This window comes from Lemur catta, chromosome 2 (assembly GCF_020740605.2).
Source record: "Lemur catta isolate mLemCat1 chromosome 2, mLemCat1.pri, whole genome shotgun sequence".
NCBI classification, from domain to species: Eukaryota; Metazoa; Chordata; class Mammalia; order Primates; family Lemuridae; genus Lemur; species Lemur catta.
The window spans coordinates 90,758,192-90,773,178 of record NC_059129.1 but is presented as its reverse complement, the minus strand read 5'-3'; the positions used below and the strand labels follow the sequence as shown (position 1 = coordinate 90,773,178).

The 14,987-nt window shown below is 33.7% G+C and overlaps 1 long non-coding RNA gene across 1 annotated transcript in view; it reads left to right on the top strand.

Moving 5' to 3' along the window:
- The window catches only part of LOC123633082, a 181,328-nt gene extending 168,515 nt beyond the window's left edge, over nt 1-12,813 (top strand). Inside the window, exons 3-5 of the long non-coding RNA XR_006733542.1 lie at nt 7,609-7,768; nt 10,376-10,436; nt 12,772-12,813. This is a non-coding gene — a long non-coding RNA (uncharacterized LOC123633082). The remainder of the gene's footprint in view (nt 1-7,608; nt 7,769-10,375; nt 10,437-12,771) is intronic.
- Nucleotides 12,814-14,987: the final 2,174 nt, after the last annotated feature.

The following is a 14,987-nucleotide window of genomic DNA, read 5'->3' as shown; positions in this document are numbered from 1 at the left end:
TTTGTATTTCTTCTTACATTAGTTCTTCTGTTTTAATTATCATTTGATATTTAATTTTTTGTTGTAATTGTTCTTTACTCAACATTATAGCACAGTACATTCTATATTAGCATGAGGTTTTCAGCATCTTTATTTTTAATGCCTATATCTTACCTCATAAAATGTATAGGCCATCATTTACTACACCATGACATTGTTCTGCTTTTGTAGTTTTCCTGGAAAGGTTCTAGGTATGTAGTAATAATTAATTCTAGTCCAAGGGTTATCATTATGGTTGCTGGAATTTTTGTAATCTGTGAGCTTCAAAGATCAGGCTTTTGGAAACCAAGAAATAAGAAAAATTAACTCCCCACCTATAGAAGAACTTTATGCTTTAAATTTTTGTTAAAGTCTATAGAAGTTTCATTAATCTTAGCCTATTTCTGTAGATTTTTCTTGAAAATTTTCTGAATTTTTGATAGGAATTCAGATAGAACATATTTTGCTCTGTACTCAATGTATTTTAAAGATAACAAGTCCCTTTTATATAACTGTAAACATGTTTTTATATTATTAGTCATAATGGCATTCTCTTACTCTGTGGTGAAAATCAACATTATCTCATTCCATGCTTGTTGAAATATATCCCATAATCATTACAATGCCCAGTGATCTTTTAAAAACTTTTCCATGTAGCCACTTATTTACATGAAATCTTTCATTCACTTGTTATATAACTAAATATAGATCACATTTTACTATTTAGTTATCATGTCTCTTATTGTCATTTAAGTATAAGGAAAAGCAGATATAATCTCCATGGTGGGTAGCATAAAACTACTAATGCAGTAGAAATAAATATTTTATAGGAATCAATATAATACTCCTAAACCCAGCAAATCTTCCCCATTCCCTTTTGATTTGGAGGGCAATCAGTTTTTACTCTAATGTATAAATTTACAAAAAAAAGTACATTCCCTGAGAGAACTGATAATAAGATACATTAAGGTAAAACTACCCATCAAATTCTTTCACAGAAGTGCTTAACATGGCCCAGTTGAGAAGGACCCATTCCATTTGTGCATGACCTGTTTATACAAAAGTGTCATATTAACAATGCAATTACATTGGCCTGGATGATTCATGGGACAAATTAAAGCATTGACAAAAGTGTTATTGTAGTCATTACCCTTCATTGTAAGTGAGCATTTTCACAGCATTATACAAGTATTATGCAACATAAAGTTAATAGAGAAAGAGTATTAACCATGTTGCTGCTTTGTTGCTATTTATGTATACATATTTCCTTTGGTGTTTTGAGTAGTGAAATGAGTATAATGTATTATTGAAATCTTTACTACAGAGTAATAATTTCTCATACTGTGCTTAGGATTCATGCCCAATCCCCCAGGTCGCTAATTTAGAATGATTGCATTTGCTGGCATCTTCCCTCTCCAATCTGCCCAGTCCTTTTAGAATACATGCATTATATGCCAGGGGCAGAGTCTTCAAATTCCTGTTATCATCAGAATAAATGTGAATTAACAAAAATATGTGCCCATATTATACATAGGTGTATATGAAAAACACCCCATTTACTTTCTATTTAATGTCCACTGACTGACCACAACAGCTCTGACATCCCTTGGCTATATCCTGACTGACCTAGAGTCAGGACCCTTGGTGGCAATAAAGACATTAGGCTGAAAAGAGCAGCAGGAAATAAAATTTACTAGCTTGAAGATATAAAGCATTTCAGAAATTTCTGAACCCCGGTTAAAGTATCAATTATCACTAATAACTGCAGAGAAATCGTACTAAAATGTGTTAACATTTTAATAAATATCAATGTGTTTTCAGGAAAAAATTTACATTTCTTTAATGATCTAGGTGAGGAGCTGCAAAAGATGCTAATATGTAAAGAGAATGACCACATAGAGCAGCTGTCCTCCTTTTCTTCTGCTACTACTCTTCATTAGTTGAGGTTGTTACAATTCTCTTTTCTAGCCTCCTAAAATTAATAACATCACATCCAATAGCAATGAATCTGGGTGATCACCTAATACTAGATTCAGCAATAAGTAGGCAGAAACGTGCCTTGTCTTTTCAGGACTGAACCAAAATAAGGATGACCAAGTTGAACACTTGCTTTTTGATTATGGAAAACTGTTTGCATGATAGGTTAAATCAAAGAATGGTTAAAGAGCATAAGGTTATTAGAGCAAATACATTTGGTAAAGATGTATTATAGTACTTCTCATTTCAAATACTTAAGTTAAATATTTTTATATATAATTATAATTTAATTATATTTAATGTTTATCTATATGACATAATAAAATAAATTTATGAGATGTGAGTCATATAGTTTGCTGTTTTGCTTTGTTTTTTAATCTCACAGAAACAATCTGCCATTCTTTGAGAGTCAGGGCAAGTGGCTGTGAGCTATCAAATCCTAGTTATACAAATACTATTAGAGAAAAGTATTAATAGTGTTCATTCCCTCTTCTTTCCCTCGAATTGTAAAGTTTCATTATATAAATAGAAAGGTAATGATGACTACATTTTCGATACAATTCTGTATTTTATGTTGAAGTAATCTTTTTACTGAAATATAATATTCATATAATTGTATATATCATATATATACCTATATACATAAGTACAAATATACATAAATACAGACACACATCCAGGGATACTTCATTTTATTCTGCTTCACAGATACTGCATTTTTTACAAATTGAAGGTTTGTGGCAACCCTGCATCAAGCAAGTCTGCCAGCACCATTTCCCAACAGCATGTGCTCACTTCCTGTCTGGGTGTCACTTTTTGGTAATTCTTGCAATATTTTAAACTTTTTCATTATGTTTATGTCTGTAATGGTGAGCTGTGACCAGTGATCTTTGCTGTTACTATTATAAGTGTTTTGGGGTGCCATGAACCACATCCATGTAAAACAGCCAACAATAAATGTGTGTGTTCCGACTGATCCGACCAGCTCCTCTTCTGCCTTTCTCCATCATCAGACCTCCCTGTTTCCTAAAGCATAACAATATGGAAATTAGGCCAGTTAATAACCACACAGTGTCCCGTAAGTGTTCAAGTGAAAGGAATACTCACTTAGTGAGGAAGGCGTGCTGAAAGTTGAGATGTGCTGAAAGTGAGGACTGTTGCATCCAACAGCCGAGGTGTGAATGCAAAGTAAAAACTTCTGAAAAACACTAAAAGTACACTCCAAGGAACACATAAATAATAAGGAAGTGAAACAGTCTTACTGATGATATGGAGAAAGTTTTGTGGTCTAGATAGAAAATCAAACGAGCCACAACATTCCCTGAAGCCAAAACCTAATCTAGAGCAAAGTTGTAACTTATTTCAATTCTATGAAGGCTGAGAGATGTGATCAAGCCACAAAAGAAAAGTTTGAAGCTAGCATAGGTTTGGTTCATGAGGTTTAAGGAAAGAAGCTATCTCTGTAACACAAAATTGCATGGTGAAGCAGCAAGTGTTAATATAGATGATTCAGCAAGTTATCATGAAGATCTAGCTAAGATGAAGGTGGCTACACTAAGCAACGGACTTTCAGTGTAGATGAAACAGCCTTCTATTGGAAGGAGATGCCATTTAGAACTTTCATAGCTAGAGAGGAGAAGTCAACGTGTGGCTTCAAAGCTTCAAAGGATAAGATGACTTTCTTGTCAGGGGATAATGCAGCTGATGACTAGGTTGAAGCCAATCCTCATGTACCGTTCCAGAAATCCTAGGACCCTTAAGAATTATGCTAAATCTACTCTACCTTTGCTCTGTAAATGGAAAAACAAAACCTGGATGAAAGTACATTTGTTTACAGCATGACTTACTGAATATTTAAAACCACCATTGAGACCTACTACTCAGAAAACAAAGATTTCTTTCAAATTATTACTGCTCAGTGACAGTGCACCTGGTCACCCAAGTGCTCTGATGGAGACGCACAAGGAGGTTGATACTGTTCTCAGGTCTGCTCACACAACGCCTGCTTTGTAGCCCATAGATCAAAGAGTAAACTCTAACTTTCAAGTCATTATTTAAGAAATACATTTCATAGGATGAAATGGCTCTTCAAGATTTAGGTAAAAAGAAAAGAGAAAAAAATCAAAAAAGAAAAGAAAAAAATACATTTCATAATGCTATAGCTGCCATAGACAATGATCCCTTCGATGAATCTGGACAAATTACATTGAAAACCTTCTGGAGAGGATTCACCATTCCAGATGTCATTAAGGACATTTATGATTCATGTGAGGAGGGCAAATATCAACTTTACCAGCAGTTTGGAAGAAGTTGCTCTCAACTCTCATGGATAACTTTGAGGGAAACAAGACTTCAGTAGATAAAGTAACTGCAGATGTGGTGGAAATAGAAAGAAAACTAGAATTAGAAGTCAAATCTAAATATGTGACTGAAGTGCTTCCATTTTATGATAAAACTTGAAAGGATGAGGATTTGGTTTTAACTGGTGAGCAAAGAAAGTGGTTCTTGAGATGGAATCTAGTCCTGGTGAAGATTATGTGAACATTGTTGAAATGGCAACAAAGAATTCAGAACATTATACAAACTTAGTTGATAAAGCAATGGCAGGGTTTGAGAGGATTGACTCCAATTTTAGATGATCATTATGAGCATTTTAGCAATTTTACTTTTAGCAATAAAGGATTTTTAATTGAGGTATGTACATTTTTAGAACATAATGCACACTTAATAGACTATGATGTAGTGTAAACATAACTTTTATATGTATTGGGAAACCAAAAAAATTGTGTGATTTGCTTTTGAAATATTTGCTTTATTGTGGTGGTCTGGAACTAAGCCCAAAATATCTCTGAGATATGCCTGTATTCACAAATATATATATATATATATACAAGTGCACATATACACAAATAAATGTATATACACACAAATATCTGTGTTTATATGTATATTTATGTGTATATATTCTTCAGAAATGGACTTGATCATTCTATAGAAAAGTAGGGAGGCATGTCAGAAACACTGGTTTCTGTCACCAAAGCTTCCAGATTTGTTCATGGCAGCAGCTGTTTTGGGTCTTCTTAGTGGCAGTAATGAAGAACACATGATTGACATTTGATCCAAGGCACCATAGAGAATCACCCTTGTCTCTAACTTTGTTTTCGAGCTTTTTTTTCCTACTTGGAAACTCTTTCCTAATGGAACTTTCCATTAGTGTTTGCTTTGGAACAGTAATAGCTTCATTCAGGGAAGAAGTTATTTATTGTAATATCTTCTCAGGTTGGAGCATATTAGTATTTGCCTTCAGTTGACAGTCTTTTTACTATCAGCATTGACATACAAATAACAAGTGATACAGCATCCTCATCATCTTCATTTTAGTTTATAGAGAGCATGCTGAGGTTTGCTTACGAATGAATATTGTACATATATGTATTTATGTATACGTTATATGGTTTCCCTTTTATGTTGGGATTTTCATGCTTTGGCTTTCTTTGTGTGTGCGTATGTATGTGTGTGTTTTTTCTTATTATTACTTTTTTGAGATAGGGTCTCTGTTGCCCAGGCTAGAGTGCAATGCGGCCATCATAGTTCACTACAACCTCACACTCCTGGGCTCAAGCAATCCTCCTGCCTCAGCCTATCAAAATGCTAGAATTACAGGTGTGAGTCGCCGTGCCTGGCTTTGACTATTAAAAACATTTGTAAAACCTTAATGAATTTTTCAAAAAAAAAGATATTTCTACAGGAAAATTCTGTGTTCTTTTTACATTGAGAAACTAGAGGATTTGTGTTCTTTAACAAATCTGTGAGATAAAATATGTTTTTAATATAATAACAAAATTTCCTACTTTGATTTTTTTAATTAAAAATGAGTGAGAATTATAAAACTACTTCAAATTAGTATAACAAATTCTTCTCTTGACTTCTAGTTTTGGGATGTCAACTGTTCCTTTCTTTACTTCCCATAACTTTAAAAATCCCACTGAAATGAGTAAGAAAATATAAAGTCACTTAAAAAGATGATTAATGCCCACTGTTAGTAAAGGTGTAGGTATATGCCTCCTTGAAAACAATGTTAGTGCTAATGAAAATTGATAAGCCAATTTAAAATAGCAATTTAACAATATGTGTTAGAATTAAATAAGAGGATAATATAAATGTGTAAATATGCCCAAGGATGTTTACACATAATTGCTGCAATAGTAAAAAACAATTACAGACAGGAAAAATGCCTGTCAGATTGATCAAATAATCTATACCTTAAATGTACATTAAATTGCTTAAAAAATATAGCAAATGAAGACGATAGTAAACTATTCAGCTATTTAAAATATTTTAAGTGTATGTATCATGTTAAATAAGCACTAGAATATGAGTGTGTGCCTGTGTGTTTACAAGTCCAAAAATACATGTCAAAATTAATTTGTTTTAGAAGTTAAAAGGACAAATGATAGAGTAAGATTATGAGAGGTTTGGAACTTTCTACACATATTTTCAATAAATAAACACATATTTTATTAGAAGCCAAAATAAGTTTTAATTTATAATATAGATACATAAATAATTTAATATTGTTAGATATGATGTTTTTATTCATTTAATTTATTCATAATTTTATTATAGATTTTATTCTTACCTGTTTGAGGCAAGACCAGGAAAGGTTACAGGATCAAGAAGTAAGACACTGATAAGAATGAATTAGAGGAACAGGGGTTAGATGAGGTCATCTTGCACTGGAGATTTGCAGAGGTTAGCTGCCGTTATAAAGGGCAAACATGGGTTTGTTGTTTTTCATAAATATTTTCTGAGAATTTCTCTTATCGATTTATTCTTTGGTCCTTATGTGAATTATTTAGCCTTAATATCTTTGAATGTCATCTCAATGTTTAAGAGTTTGAAGGCATGGGTCAGTCACAGGGCTACAGGGTTTTGGTTGGCCTGGCAAGGGAATGTGGAAGATAGAGGAAGCCACTGTATATAATTAGTGTCCTTGAAGGGCAGCTGCTCTGATGAAGTCTAGTTTTTAAACCTTTAGGATCAATCTTTTAATAGTTTCTCTGAACATAAAAGAGCCTCTCAAATTCTCTAGAGGCTCTAACAAGGTATTTTTGTTAGCCATATACCACATGGGTTAACTCAGGGCTATACTTCTTAAATTTCTGGTAGGACAATTATTAATAAGAGGCCAGTTTGCCTTGTCATCTGACATTTTATCATCTGGGTGTGGTAAAGAAGCCAGACTCTTGACAAAAAGCCTGAATTTGAATACTCGTTTTATTATAATACTTTCTAGTTCTGAACCCTTGAACAAATCTTCACACTTCTGAGCCTCAAGTTCCTACTCTATAAAATGAAGAAAACAACAAAGTATCTACCTCACTGGAGTTTTGTGAGAATGAAAATGAGTTAATATATGTAGAGAAATTGGAATCAAGGCTGATATATAGTACATGTTCAATAAAACAGTCACTGTTCTAGAGTCTCTGAGGTTACAAAAAATGTATTTATTTAAAAAACATATTTTTAAATATTTTTAGATTGTGTAGGGCAATACACAAAGCAATAATTGTATTTTTAAATACAAATATCATTAACTCTTGAACAACACAGGTTTGAATTGTGCAGGTCCACTTCATGGATTTTCTTTTGCCTCCGCCACCCTGAAGACAGCGAGACCAGCCCTTCTTCCTCCTCCTCCTCCTCAGCCTGCTCAACATGAAGGTGACCAGGATAAAAACCTTTATGATGATCCACTGCCACTTTATGAATAGTAAATATATTTTCCCTTCCTTATGATTTTCTTAATAACATTTTCTTTTCTCTCTTACTTTATGGTAAGAATACAGAATATAATACATAGATATAACATACAAAATATGTGTAAATTGACTATGTTATTCTTAAGGCTTTTGCTCAACAGTAGGCTAATAGTTGTTAAGTTTTTGGGGAGTCAAAGTCATATGCAGATTTGCGGCTGTGCAGGATTTTGGTGCTCTAACCCCCGTGTTGTCCAAGGACCAACTGCAATAGGTTTTCAATGAAATTTCTCTTCTGTGAGCTACTTTATGGGACTAATCTGCCCTAATAAATATCAAAGATTAATATCAAGAGGGCATTATTTATTAGGGATAATAGAATAATAGAACTTTCTTAATTGTATGCATTTGTTTTGAATTGTATAATACTTTATCCAGGTTAGTATTTAAGCAGTGTAAGAAAATACAGATTGTTTTATGTGTAGTCACTCTATTAAGTCAGGAAGCATTTTAATTGAGTAATTAAATTTTCTAAAGCATCTATAGAATATTGTAAAGTACTACTATTAGAGAAATATATCATTGAAACCACTCCCTAAAAAATATAGTGCATTAATATATATTCTCACTGAGCTGTTGCCATAAAGACATATTAGATAAACACACCCACATGAATCACTCTAAAATCATTACTCTAAAATGAAAATTAAACATAAATGTTAATCATTCTTCCTGAGTCCTAATTGTTCTTGATGTCAGTCACATTCATATATTTCTTTGATGCTGTTTATGACACTACACAATATTGGTTCTTCTCTTACCTTTCCATTCCTACCTTTCCCCTCATTTCTGTTCTTTCTCCACTTCTTTAAAATTACATTTTCCCCAAGGCTGACTCTTTGTAATTTTTTCTCTTTTTTCTACTTTCATCCCTTTATGAGATGACTTTTTTCTTTTTGACTCTATGCTTACGTTTCTGTAATCAGTATCTCATCTAGTTTTGGATCCCAATTTCTATACCATATATTTGTGTTAGCTACTGAGTCACCCCAGGCTCATTGTGTCTTTATCCAAATCCTTTACCCACTTCCACAAAGGGGTTCCCATCTTCCCTGTGTGTCTCTATTTTTGGCAGTGATACTTTCCACTCCATTTTGGCACATGTGCTAATAATTTCAGCTGTGGAGCACTCCTTTCAGCTGTGGAGCACTCGTTTCAGCTGTGGAGCACTCCTTTCAGCTGTGGAGCACTCGTTTCAGCTGTGGGCAACAGCCTCTCCCACTGGTGTTTGCTCAGACTTTTGCCCCCTCTCTTTCATTCGACTAGGTAGTGCCTCCTCTCATCTCTTGCTCTTTGTTCTCCTGTGTAAGTATTGTAACTTGTGGTGGGTTGTAGGCCTTTAAAAATTTGTTAAATAATACAATTAATGCACTACGTATAGCATATATATTCAATAAACGTTAGATGTTAATTTAATGGCTCTTCTCTTAATTTACTAACTCTCACTTGACCCCTCACTTACCTCTCCTACCTTCCTCTGCATTTTCATGCTTTACATGTCCCGTCTGGTATGTAACACTTTCCCTTCAGATCAATGTTCAATTTTGCCAGTTTTGCCTCAGTGAGACCCACATTGTTTTGACTAGCTACTGACAGGTGCAGTGATTGTCCAGATTTCTAAATCCTGAAAACTGGGGAACATTTTTAACTTCAGTAAGTCACCATTAAATATTGAGGCTCCAAGTTTTCGCACTGTCAATGCCAAAAACACATTTTTTGGAAGGCTATGGAGGCACTCACAGGATCCAAGATAAGACTGCATAGCTAGTCTAAGACTAAACAAAAACTTGGTGCCTTTACAAATCTTGGTAGCAGTAACTGCTAATCAAACTTGCTTTGTGAATTCAGGAATTAAAGAATCACAACCAACCAATGTTACTCCACTGGATATTCAAAGGCCCAGAAAAGAGTGTTTGATTAGCCATAAGGTCTTTCCTTACTTTTTGTGGATTAGAAATAGCAAAAATCTTGATGAAGTAGCATCCAGTGGACCCTCTAGTTTCCATGGTGGGAGGGAAGAGGGACTTCTTAGCCAACATTACACACAATGAAGTAAACATAGCTTCTTAAAAGAATGTCCTTATTCAGAAGAGAGAGAAAAGGCTGTGATTGCCAAAAGTGAAAACTGTCCATGACACTCTGAACACAGACCTTGTGTCATCTTTGTGTTTGCTCATGCTGCTTCTCAATGCTTTCCACATACCTCAATGTTATCTGTATATTAATGTTGAACTCTTCATAACAATATCTACCACTACTTTCAGACTATGTTTTATCATTCCCTTCTTTGATGTTCTACATTTGTATTCTTATCAATACTTTTGACATTTAAAAATGTATTGCTTTATAAAGTTGAATTGTTTTATGCATGTATGCAAAATATTTCTTCTATATCCTAAGTTCTCACTGAGTAGTGCCATCTTATTAACATTTTAAATGTTAGATGCACCCAATATAGTGCTGTACACATTGTGAGACAATGAATTGACATCTATTTGAATTAGTTGTTCTTGCTGTCTTTATTTGTGTGCTTGAGACTAATTGTGACAAGTTTGTTACAGATTTTTATACTCAAGGCTATTAGCAGTGATTCTTGGTTCAGACATTAGAACCCTCAGACAGGTAAGTGCCTTGAATTTATATTGTGCTCAATTGGAAGCTATATCATTGGTGTATGGTGTATTAAATGATAGAACGAGCCACTTAAAACAGAAAAACAAAAATCAGCTTCCAATATGTTTCTAATGTTAATCTAAAAAGTAAATTAGTGATTGGAAGATTTGGTTATATTTTGATTAGCCTTTAAAAATAAAATAAATCATTAGTTTGAGTTATCATTGCCATTTTACTGTCTTCTGCTGCATAAAATTCAAAGGAATTACCTCTTAAAGAGTGTACTTATCTCAACATTACTATTGCTTTTGATGGACCCAAAGAGCACTGGACACTGCAGGAACAGAAAGTGAAAAACATGGCCATGAGTGCATCTCTGACCTGTTAAAGACGGTGTAGATATTACTAGTGCTCCTCAAGTAATAGGACCCCAGTGGCTATACCAATATTCTTCTATTGACAAGTGGGTTAATTCTACCCAGTGATGAGCAGTGCTAAAAAAACACAAATTCAATTAGTTGGGAAATATGGATGAAATACATAGAATTTTGTCCTAGGACTTTCCATTGCTTTAACAAAAGACTTTTTTTCTTTTTTTGAAGACATATTCTTGCTCTGTCATCCTGGGTAGTGTGCAGTGGCATCATAATAGCTCACTGAAACCTCAAACTCCTGGGCTCAAGCAATCCTCCTGCCTCAGCCTCCTGAGTAAAGGCTAATTGATCATTTTTAGTAGAGATAGGTCTTTCTCTTGCTCAGCCTGGTCTCGAACTCCTGAGCTCTAGCAATCCTACTGCCTTGGCCTCCCAGAGTGCTAGGATTACAGGTGTGAACCACCATGCCCAGCCCAACAAAAGACATTATGGTTAGATACCTTGATATTAAATTCTTGGAAAAATTCAGACAGGTATATTTATTTATATTAACTTGAAATGGAATTTATACTAACTAGAAGCATATTGGTTTGTACTTTTTCAGAACTGGAAATTATTTTTTGAGATAAAATGTTACTTTGTTTTTTGCCAGGATTTATGAACCTGTACAGTTACCTCTTATTTAACATTGCTGGCTCATGACCTTCTTTAACAGAATGCAGAAGAGTTGAATGTGTGACCATTCAAAATCTAAACATTAACAAGGCCTGGCAGATTGTGCTTTTGTGCTCTAGGGAACACCAGCCACCATGTAAGAAGTCTGACTATCCTGAGTGCTAGCCCCTCCATGCTATGAGGAGTCCAGCTTACCTGATTGGAGAGACCCCATAAAGGATAACAAGGGACCCTAGACAGCAGCCTCAGCTCTGTTCCCAGTAGGAAGCCTGCACTAGCTTTCTAGAAATGTGAGAGAGGTCATCTTACAAGTGGCTCACCCAGCTTCAGCAAAGCCACCCTGCTGATGCCATGTGGGACAGAGATGAGCCGTTGCTGCCCAAATTGCAGAACTGCAAGGAAATAAATTAAAGATTGTAGTTTTAGCCATTAAATTTTGAGGTAATTTGTCATGCAGCACTAGTTAACTGAAATATATTTTTCTGTATTGAGGTATTTTAATTTATTATGCTATGACTGCTAGAGTTAATGTGATTTCTTTTGAAATGTATTTTAAAAGTGCTTTTGTGTTATACTCAAGTAGTAAGGGGAATTGTATTTTCTTATTACAACTTGCTGTGAGATTTACAGCCAATCACAATTTTAAATGTACGGAATAATTTATAGTTGTATGAATAGAACACTGAAGTAAGAACTTGCTTCTTTAATTATTAGTTTGGTATACAGAATAATTAACTAAGTGGTAGCAATAAAATTACATAGCCATGTAATAATTCATTTTGTGTTCATGCACCATGTCCAATTTCTTCTATGTTAACCTTTAACCTGCATATTATCACTCACATTATTAATTTGTATGAACAGATGCTCATTTTATTTTATTTTTTAATTACCTGAGGGATCTCGCATGATTATTTATGCAACTATATTAATAAGATATGGCTTCAGAACATTGTTGGTAAAAAAAGAACAAAATGTGCACTCAAAATACTTTAAAATAACAAAGATTGATACTTCCAAATAAATATATCAAAATAGATTATTAAATTATACTGGTGTTTAAAAGTAAATTGTAAAATATATGTATATAAAATAATAGAGAAATAAAAAGAAGAGTAGAAGTAAATGACTGTTTATAATGCTTATATAACCACTTGAAGGACATATTTGTGTGGGGTGGTGTAGGAGACATTATAATCAGCCAACTGTTCCCTAATGACCAATCTGTCCTTTTTTCAATGTGGATTTACTGATGGGTAGATGATCTGATCATATCAATTATCTGCTTCCTTTAGAATTCAAAGGACTGAGTTTATCAAGATGGAAAGAAATGTTCAACAGATAATTTTTCTGATCTGTAATATATCATTTTTTATTCATGTCTATTCATGTAACAGTTAAATGAAATGTAAGTAGCTAAGGCAAAATAAAGTTTATAAAAATAAATTTTGGTCACCTTATTTTAAACTATCTATGGTTAACAAGAAAAAGAAAAGAACGCTATTCTAAAGTGGGTAACCTTCCCCTTATCCAAATAAGCCAATAGGTTAGTATTTATTAGGCGGCATCTTCTTTTTCTGAAAATGGTCCAATTCTCTCTGCAAAATAATTTAGTAACCCAAAAGTTTTGTTCTGAGTTCATGCTATGTATACAGATGTATTTGTATAAATCATTCCTTTTTTTCCTTCAATTTATTTTATTTTTACATGAAGAATATCTTCTGAACATAAACGAAGCACGATTAACAGAGGCTGAGAATGTTATAGCACAGCAATGGCCGTGTATATCAGACTTGTGTGCCTTCACTGCATTAATGTTATTTTATTTTTCCCAAAGTTACAAAATACTGGCTTTATATTATATTTTGCCTCTTCTGTTCCTAGTTTGTTAACCTCTAGTCCTTATTACTCTATTGGAAGAAACTGGAACTAATAATAATTTTGATTCATAATACAAATAAATTTCTAGTGATCATAATTAAGAAACTACCCTGATTCTTACTTGACATAGCTCTACAGAGATTTTGTTGATTGTAGCAAAAATAACTTCTTTTTTAATTTCCTTAATTTCTGGTGGTTTCTATTTAGAGACTGATGCTGTTAAAAACTGCCACTAAGGCTCTATTACGGTTCTGCTGGGGGTTTAACTTATTAGATTTGGACCTAACCTTATCAAACGAGCTTCTAACTAATGATTATACTCTAAAGACCACTTTTACACTAATTGGCTTTCCCTGTTTAATTGTTTTACAAAATTGATAATTTAGTAGAAATATAATAAGCCTTTAATATTTTAGATAATTTGGCCCTTTGTGGTCTTTAGAGGGTTCTCACTTAATAGAAAATTGGAATGCACATTGTAAAATTTAGGTCTTGCTTTCAGCACATGATTTGTAAAGGCCGTATGACAGTATAAAGAAGGTTTTAATAATACTATGGTTCTGCCACAGATGTTGAAATAGTTATACATGAATATTATATATTTTATTTTAAATTTTGAATTGTATAAGAACACAACCGTACATCTGATAAGGAGCTAATATCCAAAATCTACAAAGAACTCAAAGAAATCAGCAAGAAAAAAGTAAAGCACCCCATTAAATAGTGGGCAAAAGACATGAACCTAAGCTTTTCAAAAGATAGAAAAATGGCCAAAAAACATATGAAAAATGCTCAATACCACTAATCATAAGGGAAATTCAAATTAAAACTTCAATGAGATATCACCTTACCCTTGTCAGAATAACCATTATTTAAAAGTCAAAAAGCAATACATGCTGGCATGGATGCAGAGAGATAGAATGTTTATACACTGTTGCTGAAGTTGCAAATAAGTACCACCTCTATGGAAAACAGCATGGAAATTTCTCAAAGAACTGAAAGTAGACTTACCATTTGATTCAGCAATCCCACTACCTGGTATCTACCCAAAGGAAAAGAAGTCATTTTATCAAAAAGACACCTGTGCTCAAATGTTTATTGTAGCACAATTCACAATTGCAAAGATGTGGAATCAGCCTAAGTGGCCATCAATACATGAGTGGATTAACAAAATGTGATATATGTATATATATATGTGTGTATATATATACACACATACATACCATGGAGTACTAACCAGCCATAAAAAAGAAAGAAAGAATGTCTTTTGCAGCAACTTGGATGGAACTGGAGACCATTATGCTAAGCAGAGTATCTCAGGAAAGGAAAAACAACCACCACATGTACACCCTAATCTCTAATCTCTAATAATTTGGAACTAATTAATGGGCACACATGAGCACATAGAGAAGCAAAAGTCATTAGAAATCGAGAAGGGGGAAGGCAAGGGGTAAAAACCTACCTAACAGGTACAAGGAACAATATTCAGGTGATGGGAACACTAATAGCCCTGACTTAAGCATTATAAAAGCTATCCATGTAACAAAAACATTTGTATTCCCTTAATATTTTGAAATAGAAAAAGAGAAAGTAATTTGGGGAGGCTTTAAGTAGTAATGCAATTTTCAGA